This window comes from Epargyreus clarus, unplaced genomic scaffold (genome assembly GCF_041222505.1).
Source record: "Epargyreus clarus isolate Ecla_fem2 unplaced genomic scaffold, WU_Ecla_fem_2.2 ptg000034l, whole genome shotgun sequence".
Taxonomy (NCBI): domain Eukaryota; kingdom Metazoa; phylum Arthropoda; class Insecta; order Lepidoptera; family Hesperiidae; genus Epargyreus; species Epargyreus clarus.
In genome coordinates, this window is record NW_027332239.1 from 4,452,961 (window position 1) to 4,470,669 (window position 17,709).

Below are 17,709 nucleotides of genomic sequence, written 5' to 3' on the forward strand. Positions count from 1 at the left end.
AATTCAGACCCTTCAATTGACACAATAGGGTCCAAAGTCATAAACCCAGCTCCCGCCTAGGGTATACAGCGGAAATATGGAATCAGTGTGTACACACACTACTGTGTAACGGCTAAAAGTTGTCCAGTGTAACTTGATCCGTCTTGTTGCGACTTTTTTGTTTTCATTCGACTAGTGGAGAATTTTGTAGAATGGCGAGAGGTCAAGCATCGGTGGTTGTTTTCTGAAGATAAATTGGCTTAAGTAACCGCAGCCGTCTAGATGAGGATTTGGACTTCGCTTTAGGTGATCTGAGCTTCGATATTGGAATATTTGAAAACGAATTGTAGAATTTAAAGAAATCTAAATTATTTATTATTATTTAATTTAAATTTCAGAACATGACACTTAATTTATTATTTATGAAGTGAATATTTGAACGTAGAACTTATAGTTTATTTGACATGTGAAGGCGGCGTAAAAATCATTAACAGTTATAAATTCTTTCTTATTAAAGCTAAATAGGTACCTACTTACGTTTTAATTATTTTTCCGAACAGAAAACTCTATGCACTCAAATCATCTAGTTTTACATTACCAACATTTAAATTTAATTATAAACACAGCACACGTAAACGTTTAAATTATTTAATTACGACCGCTACATTTTGTTGTCACTTTGCGCGCCAATTTTAAGGACAGATTAAAAACAATGTTTTTTTTTTAAATAACGTTAGGCAACGGCGTCCTATTTTATTTTTTGAACGGAGACGGGCAAGGACGTCGCCACCGACCCCAGCCGCGGTGCACTGAGGCGTACTTTAACAACATGTAATCACACCTACAATTTGTCTCGTGGGTCACAATCGTTCCCTGGGACAGATTATAGAAGTCTAGCGTAGAGGAGAGCGGAATTTCCTTTTTTTGAATCAATGGAAAGTAATATGATTTTGTATGTATTAAGTAAAGTGTGTTAGAATATTATTCGTAATATAAATTAAAATAGATAAATATGTTTTTACAAAATGATGTCAGGTTAAATTCACCACGTTAATGTAGAGTAATGGTTTTATAAAATACTAGCTGACCCAGCAAACGTTGTGTTGACATATAAATAAAAAAATGTTAAGGGTGAACAACCCCTAACATTTAGGGGGATGAAAGATAGATGTTGGCCGATTCTCATAGATACCGGATAAGCACAAAAAATTTCATCAAAATCGGTCAAGCCGTTTCGGAGGAGTATGGCAACGAAAACTGTGATACGAGAATTTTATATATTAGATTTAATTTTATTTTTATGTTTTTTTATATAACTATAGCGTCCAAATGTGTAGCAAAATCCCAAAACAGCTTAGGCAAATATTCAACACGTAAGTAATATAGGAAAACTCTTGTGGAAATATTTGCCTTTTTGGCGATATATTTGAAAATTATATTTGCAGGGACCCTTGAAGTAAGTGGGCCTTGAGTAAATCCAAAATTCCAGTTAGAAAAACTGATTAGTTACTATCCTTTTTACGATTAAAAAACTGGCAGAAGGAAAAACCGATTGAAGTTATTTATTAGAAGATAGTCCTTATTGAAAATTGGTCCTTATTACTATAACGCCACAAATCCTTCTTATCTGCTACCACGGCATTCTGAGTACTACAATATAATGCAACCATACCCGGTCGTGGTTAGAGGTAGGTATTGGAGACTCACCCAAAGGTTTCACAGATACATAAATCTACCGCCACAAAAACAAGACACAAAACTACTTATATTCGCACAATGCACTGCACTTTTACTGAATGCATCAAGTGATTAATTAGGTGCCCGTGCGATGCATCGCTGACACGTTTTGGCTAATTGGTAATGACGGCCAATTTGATTTGCTCAGTGTTGAGCTGCTTTTGATACTTCTTAGATGGATTTTGTCTTGAAATTTCTGCGATTTTGCTTTAGAGGACTATGATGCTGGATTGGGGAAAGTGGAAGGTGACAGATTAGGACATGCCAGTCGCAGGTTGATGGACACCCCACTTAAGTTTAGACAAACTTGTCAAGTTGATACTTTTGGCGAATGTTAATCGCCGTATATAAGGCTAACGTTTTCGAGGCTTTCGGGTTTACGGGTTAACAAGATATTTGGCATTATTTAGTAGTTCCTATGGCGTGGACTCAAAAAGTTTAAGTGGCTGTACAAATTTTAATAAAAAGTAGGTAACGTTCGTTCATCCGTTCAGAAGACACCGCAAAAATATATACAGACAGGAGACCACAGGTTCAATTTATCTTATCAAGTTGAAATAAACTTATTTTTCGAAGAATTGCATTGCCAACAATATTGAGTGGTTTCGAAAGTCACATTTGCTTGTATTAGGAATCTTGTAAGGAATCCCTGGTTCCTGCCCCTTAACACTTTGAGGAGGCAATTTACTGTCTACGTACACGTCTGCTCCCGCTTCGAAGGGTCACTAGATGCTACTGGATTAATAAATAACAAGATCCCCTTCAAGGATTTGTGTCTAGGTTCTACATGTACTGTCTAAGAGCAATATCCTATCTGTATAAACTAATTATCCTATAGCTATATATGTGTTGCTTTGCTATGCTATAAAACTACTCCGCAACAACATGGATTTAAGTTTACTAAATCATGGATTGTGCATTGACATGGGTAATGTTATGGATTGTGCATCGCCATGCGTAATTAAACTAAACTAAACTTCTATTCATATTATAATTTAATATGAATAAATGTTTAGTTTAATATGAATAAAAGTTAAATTTAATTAAAATTTCGCAAATGCAAATTAATATTTAAACAAGCGTTTTCTTATTCTTTCTAGAAAACTCTTTTGGTATATACCTATCCATATCATTGAGGCCCATGAAAAATAATTTGTCCCTCATATTGGCTGCCATATTGCATTTGAATTGACGTCACTAATCTTGTCAAGTTTAAATGTAAAAGAAACATACATTGGGTACATACGTTGTTATGTTGCTTCAAAGATTTACTTCAATTCAAATACTCGCTAACTGATGTAAACAATAAAAATCGTGTTGTCAGTCATAAAAAAGTATTATTCCTTTATAATAATCCGTCACTTTCCTATCCATTCTTCCATTTAGTAACCAATTTTAAACGCTTTCATCGACGACTCTTATTTATATTTATTTACAAAGAAATTCGTGACATTATTCAAACTTGGCTTATGTTTGACCAAATATTTGGCGTTATTGCAAATACACTGATTTATTATTTCGAATAGAAAGCATTGAGAATCGTTAAGAATTGGATTGCTTTTCTATAACAAATAAAAGGTTGTAAATCCGTAACTAAATAGCGTTGCTAAATGCATTAATCTATATATTTCCATAAAAAATCAGTGTTTATTTTTTTAATTGCAACGAGGTGTCCATTCAGATTTTCTACATGTATGATTAGATTAAAAAACAAATATTTCAAATACCTCAACGTTATGCCAATCTAAGTGATGCGGAACTAAGACTGGTTTGTGTAAATCTCGTCGGACTATCATTATGAGAATTTTTAAATAGACATAGTTTAATGCGAGAATTACAGATCGAGTAAATAAACAGACTCCGATTTCATACCAGTGTACAATTTACTTACATTCCTGTCAGAAATTTGATAACAATTATAATTTAAAAGTGCCATTACAAAGCATTAATTTATAGATCTCGTTTTTATTTTAATATACTAATAAGTTGATACTGGATACAGGTAATCCTAATTTGATGATTTTTAAAGCAAAAATAGGGGATGGGAGTAAGACTTTTACCTTTGAATTCATGTTTAGTTTTTTTAAAGTAGCTAGTACCTTTTCATGTCTATGTTGCAGATTTAAAGCATTTTATACAATCGCAGGCTATTTTAGCTCCAGGGTATGTTAGAAGAAAGCGTATATTTTGAATAAGGTGTCTTATTTGGTTTATACGTCTAAGGTAGTGTAATAGGTACGCTGTAACTTATTGATTTCCGTGGTCAAACATGTTTCTGTAACTCTACGTAAGAATTTTATATAGGTCAATATTACGTGCTATAAATATCGTAAGTATATTTTCATAGGCAAATGTTTGTAGAGGAACCTTACTTATAAATTTACTGAGTTCGCAACTGACTTTGTAAATAGAAATGCTTAGGTCATTGAACCGAGATTACTTTAGAAATATTGTTATATAGTTTATTATTCTTGCCATAAGTTCCCATCTCTAAGCTATGCCCTTGCTTTGTTCTGGTTTGAAGATGTGGCGAGGCAGAAATGTAAGAGGTGTTACAACTTAGTAATCAAGGGTAACGCATCTGTGATAGACTTTAGGTAAGACCCCAATCATATTAGAATTCCATTACAGACGTTGATACCATCAGATCTTTCAAGGTTTGCTCCTTCAATTCTTTAACTCCTAGGTATTCCTACATGAGGTTGGCCAACATTTCTACGTGAGGCCTGTCACAGATGCGCCGCTACTCCCGAGGACTAAGCTGGAATGCCTCGGAAAAGTATGTCTCCCTTACCCTTGAAACCAGAACACAGCAGCGTTTCACACTGCTGTTATTAGGCAGAAAAAGTGTTGCGGTGGTACCGCCGGAGTCGAACCACGGAGAGTTTACCACCATAATAACGTTTTTCCAACCGTCGACTTTTTTGTACTCTGAGAAATATGCAAAGCATCTTAATACCATAGTTCGCCATAGTTGACCATAATTTAGAAGAATGTAAATAAACAAACTGGACACGTATCCTATTAACATACACCATTTTGAAATAGCAACTATGATGTCATAATATCATGTTTTGTGTTAGGTTTCTTTGTCCGGCAATTAGCGATGGCTTACGAATTTGATGGAGATGTTTACATTGAAGAAGGCAATTTTAACTAACTTAATATTCCAAATTGAACAACAGTATTGTTATTTCTAAGGATTGTCCAACCTCAAATTATAAATTGCCACTATATAGTTTTATTCACGGTATTGTTTGGCTCAATAAGTTTTTACATGTTTTACTTTAAGTCCAGTATTTACCATGAAAAGTAATTAAAATTGTCACAGTGTTAAATATTTTACCTTTTTCCTATTCCGAATAACGAGAACAAGTCAAAGCTTCCAAAAACTACAACACACTACGATCTATTGAAGGCAAGTCGTTAAATAGATATTAATATGAGGATGTTTGTAAAACAAGATGTTATATTACGTCACTGGCAATAATAATAATTTAAGCTAGGCGAATCAAGTTTACCTACTGCAGGCTACTGCCTATCTGTCGAGAGCACATCAACAGCTGACATTTAACGCAACAGCCTCTCTCTTTTATCTGCAGCCTCAACATCAAATTGTCAGATAAATTTAATCTTAGCTAATCAGCTTAGGGAGCGACTTTCTAGATGTTGTTTAATTAGCCACAAATTTCACTTTCTTGGCAAAATTGATTAACGATTTGTCGTCATTTCGCGAGGCTGGCTATTAAAACGAGGTTAAGCGATTAAAAGAATGAACCGCCGTATTGGAACGAATCGAACGATGCTGATTGCGATCGGAACAGTACCGTAAGAGCAATTTCGGTAAACCAGATTTGGGTGCTGATAGTTGGCGTGAAAAATGATATATCTGCAGCTTAAACCTCAATATATAATTACGCTGCAGACCTAGTAATTGTGCATTCGTTCCATAAAGCAGTACTTATAAGCTTGTGCGCTTTAATGCATGAAATATATCAAGATGCTAGCGTATGCGTCGTCATCAACCAATTATTGTTCCATTGGGTACTGGCTTCTCTCAAGGGATTTAGGTCACAGTCCACTGCGTTAGTCACGTGCAACGATTTCACATGACTTTCAGAGTTTTATATAGATATATCGCAAAATATCCATTTCTTCAAATGTTTTCCTTCAACATCACAACAAATTGTAATTATATCCATCTAAGTACATATATTGGAAAAAATAAAACGGCGATATCCTATAAATTGCATGGATGGGAGGCCGAATTTTAGAATTTTGTCTAAACTTAATGCTTTAGTGTTCTTATTATTTTACTATATTATTTTAATCGCAGTACTAAACGATTAAAGTTAGTATCGAACAAAATGGTTATATCGGTTAATATGTGAGTCACTATATAGAAGAAATTATTTTTCATGGGAAATTTCTTATTAAACTTACCTTTTCATCAAATACTCGTTAAAGCGCCTGTCATCATGGAGAAGCAAATGTGATTAGTTTGATGAAAGCTCTGATTAGTTAAGTCTTCAGATGTGATGTGTGTGTAAAGTATATTATAGTTAATTAAAGAAATAAGAGGATTTAGAGGAATACAAGCCGATATTAAATTTCTATTACAATGTTTAACGATTTTGATACGTGTGTGTCAGAGTTATTTCTTTAGAATGAAAATTCTTTAGTGGCTTTGATTCCTATATTGTTTGGTTAACATAGGTAGTTGGTCGTTTAAAGGCGTTAATAGAATAAAACAAAAAAGAAGAAAGAGAGAGAGAGAGACTGCGTAATTTGTATTGTGTAAATCTTTTACCGGAATGTTTAATATACATCAGAGAACCACTCTAAGTATGGCGGTTGGCTACGGTCGGCGCCAGATAACGTTCTTTTAATTATTCTCTCCGTAATAATCAGAACTTAACTACATAGTTCCCTAATTAAATTTGTCTTCTTTAAATACTATTACATGAACTACAACCTCATTTATCACATCTTTAACGTTAAAAATATTCATTATTAACGTTAAAAATATATCTTAAAAACACATTTTAAGAAATGTTTCGTCTCTAAAAAATAAAACAGCGGTAATAGAGTTGTCTGGTCCCACGTCCCACGTTCTTTTCTTGCAACTCAAATATGCATAACTAAATAGCGAACCAAAAATGAATAAAACACCTGTATCGATAGAGACAAGTCTGTCTTTGCACATGAGATTTTTTGCATATTATTTCCTGTCTGAATCTATGATGTAATTACTTATTAACAACCATTCGTGTCAGACCTTTCTTGGTTGTTCAACGTTACTGTTAATAAAATGTTTGGGGCTCAAGTTATAGTGGTCAATCCGCCAATGAAAGGTACAGATGATCGAACCAATTGCAAGCAAAACAAGTTAAATATTTTCGGCGTTATGTAACCGAGCAACGATACAAAATTTGCCGGATAAGTGGTGAATGGCAGCGGCCATTTTTTTTGGTTTCTTTCCGATTATTGACGTCATCTTAACGTGACACTATTGCGGTGTTGTCTCAATTGGACATTAAATGAAAATGATCCAGGACACAAAACGATAGTTTTAAGATATTCAAGTTCTAAATTCGAATGAAATTACATTTTATACACAAATGTAACCTACGAGTATATGGAGAAAATCATGGTCAATTCTATTTATTTATTTATTTATTAGTTATCCACTTTTTCTTGGATATTTTTTCGTGGATAAAGGATTACTATCAGTGTCTTGAAATGTGTGTGAATTGAAATATTTTGGAAAAACCTAATCGCTAATGTGTTCCGCTTGAGGAATGTACTAAGAGAGGCAGACTTATCCGGGGTGTTCCAACTTGTCTTCAAGGGGAGCTACGCATCTGTGAGATCAAATTCCTACCTCTGGTAAGAATTTAATCTTAAACGAGTTAGTATAGAAGCTTATTTAAAAATATTAATGTCATGTAATATTATTTAAAAGAATATAATATTATAATCACGGTGACGATTTAATTAATTCATTGGCAATGTATGTACCTGTTACTATTGACCTAGAATTACCGCCTATATGTTGTATGATATGTGAGTGTCGTGAAATGTAACGTATTAACACGTGAAATATGACAGAGCAATATGTGAAATGTAACATCTGACTTATACGAACATTTTAATAGATAAGTAGTGACTTAAGCTTACGATTGACCTGGTTGTCGGTAAGGCTTATATAGCATCGTTTACGACCAATTTGGAATGGAATACTTGGTAGCTTTTAGAAAATTAAGAAGTTTGACGCACTATACTCATCAAACTAGAATGGAAATACTTAAACTCATGTATTAGTTAGAATTAAGTATGGCCATCGATCTACGAAGGGTTCTACTACCTTTTGTTTGTGTGTTAAACACTGTAACATCTTCAGTATTAACGTCTTTACCTTTCTCCATTATTAGAACGTTATGTTTTACTAATGTTATGTATGTGGTAATATTCTCCTTTTGTCGTAATAAAACATTCATCATCCGATCAAGTATAATTCAAATAAGTAATATAAAACGGACAGCTTAATCTTATCTTCCGACACTTGGTACATGGCCCTTCACATAAGTGGGCTCAAGAGTGGGTATTGGGTACTTTTATGCATAAAATCAGCAAACATCGAACAATAGGTAAATCTTACAGTAAGGAAAAACAGCTTGCGGACTAGACTTCCATTCTTCTATGTCTCAAAGACAGCCCAGCTCTGGGACAGCATTTTATTGACGTCTATAATGTATATGTTGGTAGAAGTGTTTGTTGGCCCACGTTGTGTAGAAGCCGGATGTACAAGTCTGGTCCGCGCTTCGCCTGTTACAATCGACCCAGATTTACAGCCCCTACATATTGTTAGGACTAGGGAAACAGCAAATTATCTGGGTACAGTTCGATTTACTTATTTACCATTACTGTTTCTCTGCTTGGTAACGGTCTTCTCATAGAGTAAGAAAGATTTAGGCCATGATCTACCGCGTTTACATACTTTTGAAAATTGTTTTTAGCTAAATCTATGAAGACCAGGAATCTATGATTGCTATTGATATGACGTCATTATAAGACTACAGCCTTTCCTGGAAAGAAAAATGCGTTATTACTGACTCTAATTTAATAAACTTTGTTTAATTGTCTCTGCCATACTACATGTTTCAAAGTAGAACGCAGCACAATACTGCTTCAAGTCAAAAATAGGTGTAGCGGTGCCACCACAGACACACGGCGGGTCCTTTAAATATTGAGTTATTGGGTTATGCATACCGCCTTTCTTATGAAAATTAAAACTGACAGCATACGAACAACCGAGAGCCTCACATAATTAAATGTCTTTAATGTGGCCACGTTCCAGCGCTCTCGCCTTTGTTTGAACAACTGTTCATAGAGGAAGTATTCATAAACAATAGCTGCTTTTTCTTAAGAAACACGTTTCCATACGTGTACGTGTATTTGGCTCAGTGAAGAGAGGTTATCATTAAATAAGAATGTAGTAATACGTGCCTGAATGTTCACATTAGTACGTTGGGTTTCACCAATCGTAATGTCGGATATTTTAATTACTACACTTTTTGTTATGTGACATACAAATTGGATTTGCCTTTTATGGGATGGAATTCTTAAAAATGCTTTCTATACTCATAAGTCCCTACGTCCCCACATAATAGATATTATGGTAGGTGTCATGGTCACATAGAGGCGAATACACTTAAACCCAGATCCCAAACTGAACAAGAAAATTAACAATTTGTCTGACTAGCCGGAACCTTCTGCCTGTAAAATAAGTTTTTTTGGCTTTTTTTTGTTTACGAGGGGGAAACCTTCAAAAGGTGCCGTGGTTGCGACGCAGGGTTATGTAGGATTCTTACCGCACTAAAATCCCCTCCCCCGGTGGCCGTCCTCGGCGCTGCGTAGGGGGCTCCGGTATCTCCAAAGGAACGCAACCGGAGCCCTCTTAGCGCGTTGCCCCGTCGGGCTCCGCCCAGGTAAGGTTGGCGCTCGCGACACCGTTTGGTGCCTACAACGGTATGCGACCACACATACCGCCGTCCTTCCCGGGACCGCTGGCTGGGCGGTTCGAGCTCCCAGTCTTGCCACCCGCAACCCCGGAACCCCTTTTAAGGGAGGGGATACCGTAGCCCTTTTCTGGTGCCGAAACTACAGGAACAAAGTTTTTTTGCCTCGTTGTCGTACAACGATCAAAGTTGCTGAATATTCCCTGAACAGAAGATTAAGTCCAATATACGAATACTAATCTATGTATACGAATGTGAAATCCTACAGCAAACGACAAAATTATCATAATGGCTTTGTATCCAAATATAGCACGCATCATTATGCAGACATTAGCGAAGGATATAACAAAATTTCACATCAGGGCAATCAAACTGGGACAATAAGAATATTTCGCCAAGTACGAGTCGAACTCGCACATGGAGGCTTCCGTACTACAAAATGTTCATTATTTTTTACTTATTTTTATCCATTTTAGTATTTTCAACATTACTTAGCTGTATGAAACAACGCTATCTATATAATTAGATCAACGTCACATCGAAAAATGCCGAAAAATAGCGATTTGTTGTATGAAGATCCCCATTTATATTCAACGTTATTTCATTTTCAATGTTTGTTGATCTATGATTTGTTGTTATAGCGGCCATCGTTATGCATCCGCTGTAAAAAATTCAAGTGTCAATCTATTACGGTTCACGAGGTGATCCCTGTGATAGACGGACAGACAGCGGAGTCTTAGTAATAGGGTTCCGTTTTGACCCTTTGGTACGGAACCCTAACAAATGAGTCGCATAGAACCGGTCACGCGAACCAACAATACATCGTTTATGCATCAATGTATGTAAAAAGCTTAACGATAAACTAGTTACAGTGGTTTTATAGACATACTGAAATATGCTGGTCTATTCGTATTTTTAGCTCCAAGCCGCAGATTAAAGAACGGCATTGAATAACGGCATTTCTATTGATAAATAAGATTCTTAATATTGCTGTATTCCACACGTCGGTACAACAAGAAAAGTGTTAAACGTAATTTGTTTTTATTCGAAAATTTGTCTGCACTGTGCCTGTTATAATGAAGAATAATGGGATTGTTTTTCAGTCAAAATTTCTGAAATAAATTGGATGCGCTTTTCACTATTAAGTCGTTTTTGGCACGCATACATGCAGCTATTACTATTACTTAGTTATGTATAAAGGCTACAATAACACCACTTTGTCTTTGCGTGCCTGTCATAGATATTGAGGATTTGAATGAAGGGTAATGATCTGTTTTGCGATGTTATAAATCACCATGATTATCAACACTCATATTTATTGCAGTGATTACAAAAATGTTCCTTTCTTTGGAAAGCCTTTATCTAAAAATATATCTAATTATAAGGTCTGTAGCGTGAATTAATACCATAATAGACTCTTTTTTTCACATCAAATTATTACTAGAAAATATCAAAACAAGTAGACAAATCTAACATGAATTGCCTACGTCTAATATTACATTAGGTAATTATAATTTCACCACATATTGTAACTTGACCGATCAAATTAATTACAAATCATGGACAAAATGCGGCTCTAGTGACATTAAAGTCAATTATTGTAATTAAAATTTCACCACATACATGCATACGTCGGCATTACCTATAACATTGTAACCACACTCTTGAAAATTAAGGTAGGACAGCATCGTGTTTATTTATCGGAAATTTTTGTAAGAAACTGACGATTACTTCAACTTGTATGATGTCGTCAGTGCAATTAGGACAGGCTTCGTTATCAACCCATTTCTGTGAGAACCCATGAGAAGGATTAGACCATAGTTTACCGCGCTCGTGTGCGTATCGTTAGACGTCACATACGTTTGAGAACTTTTTTTAAGATTTTTCGTTCCGAAGAAAAAGCTTCCATTCAACACTTGAGGACTGCTATTCCGTTTGGATTTTGTGACATAGACATCTTATGGAATGGTGAAGGTGGTGGAACCCCTATGCGGTTGGACTCTGACGGCGAGGACTTTTACGAGGCCTTCCAGCTTAGTCCTCAGCGGAAGCGGCGCATCTGTGGCCGACCTCAGGTAGGAATATCGAATCCTATCTGGGCTGATTACAGATGTTCATTGGCGGCAGTAGCCACTTACCATCAGGTGGACTGGATGCTTGTATACTACTCCTATATTAAAAAATATGTAATATCCCAAAAGTAGCGAAACCATGGTTGCCGTCTCCATAAGCAGTGTTGCTCACGCTATAAGTAATGGCGATTACGTAAAATGCTATTTAAATCTCATCGAGCTCGCTCGTCTTGTAATTTTACTTGCAATCACACATGTAACATCCGTTGGTAGACCCCATGCGTTTATGTTCTTATTTGTGTGAAATCCTAATCGAGGGAAAGGTTTGACCTGATTTAGTTGTTATGAATTGTATTTGAATCACCCAAAATTAGTCAATGATAATTATGAAGATAATATTTTTCATAGTTTAGTTAAACGTTGGATAATGTAACTTCAGGGGCGCAGACTGATCCAGGCGAAGCACTGAGATTTTTACTGATAATGCAGGTCTGAGTTGTCTATACGTCTTGACACGGATATTTGGAAATTTACTCAAGAATTTTTGACTTTGATTAATTTTGATTACTTATAGAATTTAGATCACAGAGTATTACCAAATACGCGTCATTTTAATCAGTATCGATTCGCATATTTTTCCATGTTCTTCAAGATAAACAAGATTCGATAATAGTTCGAAGCCTTATGATTGTATGGACTTAGTCTACAAATCTACTGCACCTCTCCCATGCGCCAATAGGCACGCAACCCGGATAGTCCTATAACCGTCTAACAAACTACAATCATTATGTGTTTAAGCTAAAAACATTCAACTCTTACATGATTCAAGGTCTGCAGAAACACTTGCGAGTGTTTTAAAAATCAAAAGTGAAACTCAACAGAAAAAGCAGGCAAGTGTCGAGTATAGCAAAGTCATTGAGCACTTGTCACACTTCGCAGATCTCGATTTCGAAGGTAGACCTGTGTTTACGACTTCTGACATGGTCGGTACAAACGATATGATCGATTAACCCACTTTTGTGTGTCGATGGAAATAAAAATGGAAACGCCGCTTGACATGCTCTTTGGCGGTATTGTAAACGGATTCTTTAGTACTCACGGCTATTGAAATACAAAAAGTCGAGCGGAGAACAAGTTAACTTTTGTACGAGACTTTATGGCTACCCTTAACACGCAACTTCAGCCGGTAATCTGGGCACGATATTTTTGTGTATCTGCAGTGGGTTTTCGCTATTCCTGGCGCAGTTACATTTTTCCAGTTGCCATGCAACTAGATCTGCAAGGAAACCGCTGAGGCTGTGTTGCGTTGCGAAACGGGCAACCGCGCGAGCGAAGGTGAGGGCACCGCGCCGCGCCAGTCGCTCCGACGAGAGAGAGGTAAGCGCACGACGCTTGCGCGACCGCTCGCCCGACGTCGCGCGCGCAACGAAATCACTCAAAAGTTTTCCCAGTGACAAGTGCTTACGAACACTCAAAAAAACTTTGTGTTGTGAACCTCAGTGTCTGTGCTCGACTGTTTTAAAGTGCTGATACCCATTTCTCTTGATTTGACACACATTATGACGTGTAACGGTGCGGAGATCTGATCTGACGCTCGATCAACTCGCTAAAATCGAATAAGTGTTAGTGTTTTTAAAGCAGTGTGCCGGAATTTTAACGGACTTGCCTAAGCAGAGGTAAGAGCGGATGTTTACAGTTACGCTTTATTGTATAACTCGGATGCGGAGAAAGCCTTCTCGTGATAAACTTACGACTCATATTTGATTACCTTACTATTATAACATTACCGTCATATTATTCCGTTGTCGCAGTTTGCTTCATTGATTGATGTTATGTTCTTTTAACAGTTTTGCGGGGAAAGTTAAATTAATTGATCTTGGCTTGTACATATTTATCAGCAAAATCAGCGGCAGAGAACTCGTTTTTTTACAAAGTCACGACGGCTATAAAACCTCACTTCACTACATTCATAATTCATATAACGCGTTACTATGAATATTCAGGAGCATTGAATTTTTCGACTGTGTAACGAAAATGTTAGGGAAAACCGTTTAAGAACTGGTTTGCGTCGAGAATAAACAATGCAACGAGTGAAAAGGTCCCTGACTCATCTCGAGTCCTAAGGCTTTTGTCCGGAATAAATTTACTTTTGAAATTAGTCTCGAACTTCTGTTTAGTAAACAGTAGGCGAGGATGCGTTAGCTTTTTTATTTCATTTGAAAACTCAATGGCGCTTTGTTTCGCATCAACTGAACGGTTTCATTGTACTGAGTATTTAATATGTATATCAGACGCTTTTCTAGTTATTTTGTTTTTAAAGGAATCGTTTGTTGCAATTTGAGGCTTCAAAGTTACGCCATTGTGTCTGAAGGTGCCGACAACGTGGAAAAATATTTTATTTTTAATGCGGGTAGGCATTAAAGTAGATGCAGCGGTGCGTGCGGGTAGGCATTAAAGTTACGGGATCTCTTCCAGTAGGACTATCGAAGAAGTTTTATTTGTATTTTACTATCAGATTTCCTTAAAAACATTAGTTAAGAAAATGTAACTTAAAAAATCCACCAAAAAATGCATGTGCTTGAGCGATCATGAAGCGTGCTGTCAAGCTTTAATCGCCATCGCTAAGGGCCATCTTAGGCTTGGTTTATAAAATATATAGAAGGGATTTACAAACCAATTTATATTAATAGAGAACGTTTTGAAATCAACCCGCTTCCGGATGAAACTTTTGCAAGACCTGTAACTAGCAAAATGTTGAAAGTCGTCACAGAACTCACAAAGAATGGACTTAGACTTTCAACAAAATATTATAAGTACTTCCAACAAATTTTGTACACGGACTATGCACCATGCACATATCCAAATCGTGCCGTTTGCGTTTCAAACTTCAAATTAAAACTTCAAATAACAGACAAATTCTTGATTAAGTTGTTATGTCGCACTAAAGTACAAGTTGTGCCTTATTGCAATCTTCTTTGTCTCCTTTTCTGACATCCAGAGATGCTAATTAAATCATTGAGATGTTAGAAAAGTGCTATAAACGTAGACAGATTCTGTATGCATATTGTACGTTTAAAGTTTAAAGGGCAAGTAAAGTACTAAGCTTGTAAACAACAAACCTTTAGCCGTTCCAGTTGTAAGCCAGTTCACAGGGTTACCAACTGTATTTACAATACTATAGTATGGAACTATGCTTCGGATTTACGTATATAATAATTACAATTGTTAAGTACATGATATTTAAGGGAAAAAGTAATAAATTAAACTATAAACTAAAAAAATACCTTGTTTACAAAATTTACAAGAAAATTATAAATAAAATAAGCCAAAATTGCCGTATGAGGTAATTTAATTACTTTATTTTCCAAAAAATTGAAAATATATTTTTTGTAAATACCTATAACCAAGTTTAAATAAATATATTTTAGGCTTTAGTGACTTGTCATAAGATTGGAGACTTACGGCTTATTTTGAAAACTATTTATTTTAATCCAAAAAATCTTACAGATTTCTTCGTGACAATGCACTTATTCATTTTAGATTTTTTTTAGTTTTAATATCATAAACATTTCAAATACTTGGCAACCCTGATCCAGCGTTATAACGTACATTTCACAACAGATGCTATTACGTTGCGAACGTTAGATAGCGGTTCTCTTGTTCATTCTGAACTAACTTAGTTACTAAATGTCGCAGTAAGTACTAAACTCAGTTTAAGCTTACATTGTCTAGATATCTTTGTATTATAGACAAGATATCCCTTATTTTACCAGTAATTATGTTCAAAGTTGGCATTGGATTAGATTTTAACACACTTTACGATTCGATTAATTTCTATAGGTACTTGAACAATTATTAAAAGTTGCTTATGAGCAATTAAAACTTTCCTATTGTTTCAAAAATATATATATTTAGAAAATAATCACCGATCCAATTTGATTTAGGCATTTAAAACTACATACGTACCTTTCTATAGTCTTATATAAGCACTATGTTTTTTAATATTACAACTTTAGTCTAATCAACTTATGTCCGATCCTTCGCTCTGGTCATAACAACGGAATATAGGAATAGCTGTACACATCAACTGATTCCCACTGTAAACAAACACTTGCCTCAATGGGCCGCAATACTTTGCATAAAGCAACGCATGAGATGCCGCTGTTCTACATTTTCAAAAGTCCCGACAAGATCGGTTCAGTTCTTATCAAAACATACAGACAAAGTTTAAAACAGTTTATGTGTGTAGAATTCATCATAGATTTATAACAGGTTGAAGACAAAAATCCTTTCCACTCATAGATGTGATTTGATCGGTTTTGATAGGAATTTTCCCAAATACAACTGTTAAGGTAAGGTGTGCATGATTGCATTGAGAAGAGGTGCAGGAAATTCGCAAACGTTTGAAAGTATTACAGAGTACGATTTCGGACTTAGAAAACCCCCCAAAAAGTCCCATTCAGAAACACTACAAATCCTACAGGATTTCAACATTCAATCGTTTTGGTTGAAATAGTACTGACACAAGTTTAATCTACTTTAAGCTCGCAAATACTTAAAAAAAATTATAACACAAAAAGCTTATAACATGTAATGTAATACGCATATTATAGTACCGACGAATGTTACAAATGGTTGCAAAATATAATAAATATACAAGTAACATGTCCATAAGTCGGAAAGTGCGCAATCGTGGCGACACCGATACGAAACGAGTACCGCGCACTTATTACCGTGGTTAATTTATCTTAACTTGTGACATGCATATGCAAGCTCATAATTTTGGAAAGGCGACGTGGCTCAGTGGTTCTGCGGTTGTGAATGACTCGTAAGTTAATTTCGTCTGTACAAGGGAGTTAAATTTCATGAGCTTTTAAAAAATGTTAATAGTAATAATTTAAGTTAAACTATTTTTTATAAAAAAACTAAAAACTACACTTTTGTGGTTTATCAAACTAAAAAGTAATAATTGTTACAAACTTAAAAGTAACTATGCTATGAACTTTATCTCAATAATTGACTGCCTAAAAAATTTTCCCGTATTAACTGAAGAATCGGCTACTATCTATTTTTCATACCCCTAAGTGATAAGGGTTGTTCACCCTTAACATTTTTTTATTTATATGGTTTATTTTTTATTCAACACAACGTTTGCCGGGCCAGCTAGTTTTAATTTAAATAACCATTTAACACCACTTAAACCCAGATTTGAATGCCAAAATTATCATTACTTGTTTTAAAAGATAAATTGACTGGTTATTCTAATACCATATTATTGCTAAACTTTATAAATATGTATGTATTCTTGGAAACATGGGAATGCACATCATGGCTTTAAATTAGGTAGAAAAAACTTAACCAGTTGACTTGTGGGTGAAAATAGTGGTAATACACGTTTTCTTTATCTACTTAGTTCCATTATAGGGGTGAATTAAAATATGTTGCTCACCGTATGTTATGATCTCTTACATAAAGTCAATGTTTGACTTTCCTATGAACATTTAGAAATTAATTTTACTACCGATTTCTACAGGTTAAGAGTAAAATACTCATAAAATCTAGGATGCCAGCTCGTTTAGGTTTTAACTCTTTATACTTTATCTGCAAATATATGTAAATGGAAGCTTACACTTTGCTTAAAATATAGTAAATGCTCTAACAAAGAATCCAATGGGAATTAGTTAAACGGCGTTTACTAACCTTGTCAGAGTGGTCATTAAAACAATTAACTAATATCTGACAAGGAAAAGCCTCGCTTCTTTATTACTACCCTGAGACTACAGTAAAAACATATTTTTCATTAATTGCTTGTATTAATTGAATACATGTTTGACTAATTTCATCTGGTAAGAAACGTATGTGGTGAGATAAATGTGGTCGGCGATAAACCACCTTTACCT

At 35.3% G+C, this 17,709-nt stretch overlaps 2 protein-coding genes across 2 annotated transcripts in view; one reads left to right on the forward strand and one right to left on the reverse strand.

Moving 5' to 3' along the window:
* axo (axotactin) overlaps window positions 1-777 on the reverse strand; it is a 29,919-nt gene extending 29,142 nt beyond the window's left edge. Inside the window, exon 1 of the mRNA XM_073091716.1 lies at window positions 517-777. The gene's annotated coding sequence lies outside the window, so the exon portion shown is untranslated. The remainder of the gene's footprint in view (window positions 1-516) is intronic.
* A 12,392-nt stretch (window positions 778-13,169) lies between these two features.
* Window positions 13,170-17,709, forward strand: part of RhoGEF64C (Rho guanine nucleotide exchange factor at 64C) — a 217,703-nt gene continuing 213,163 nt past the window's right edge. The window contains exon 1 of the mRNA XM_073091546.1: window positions 13,170-13,485. The gene's annotated coding sequence lies outside the window, so the exon portion shown is untranslated. The remainder of the gene's footprint in view (window positions 13,486-17,709) is intronic.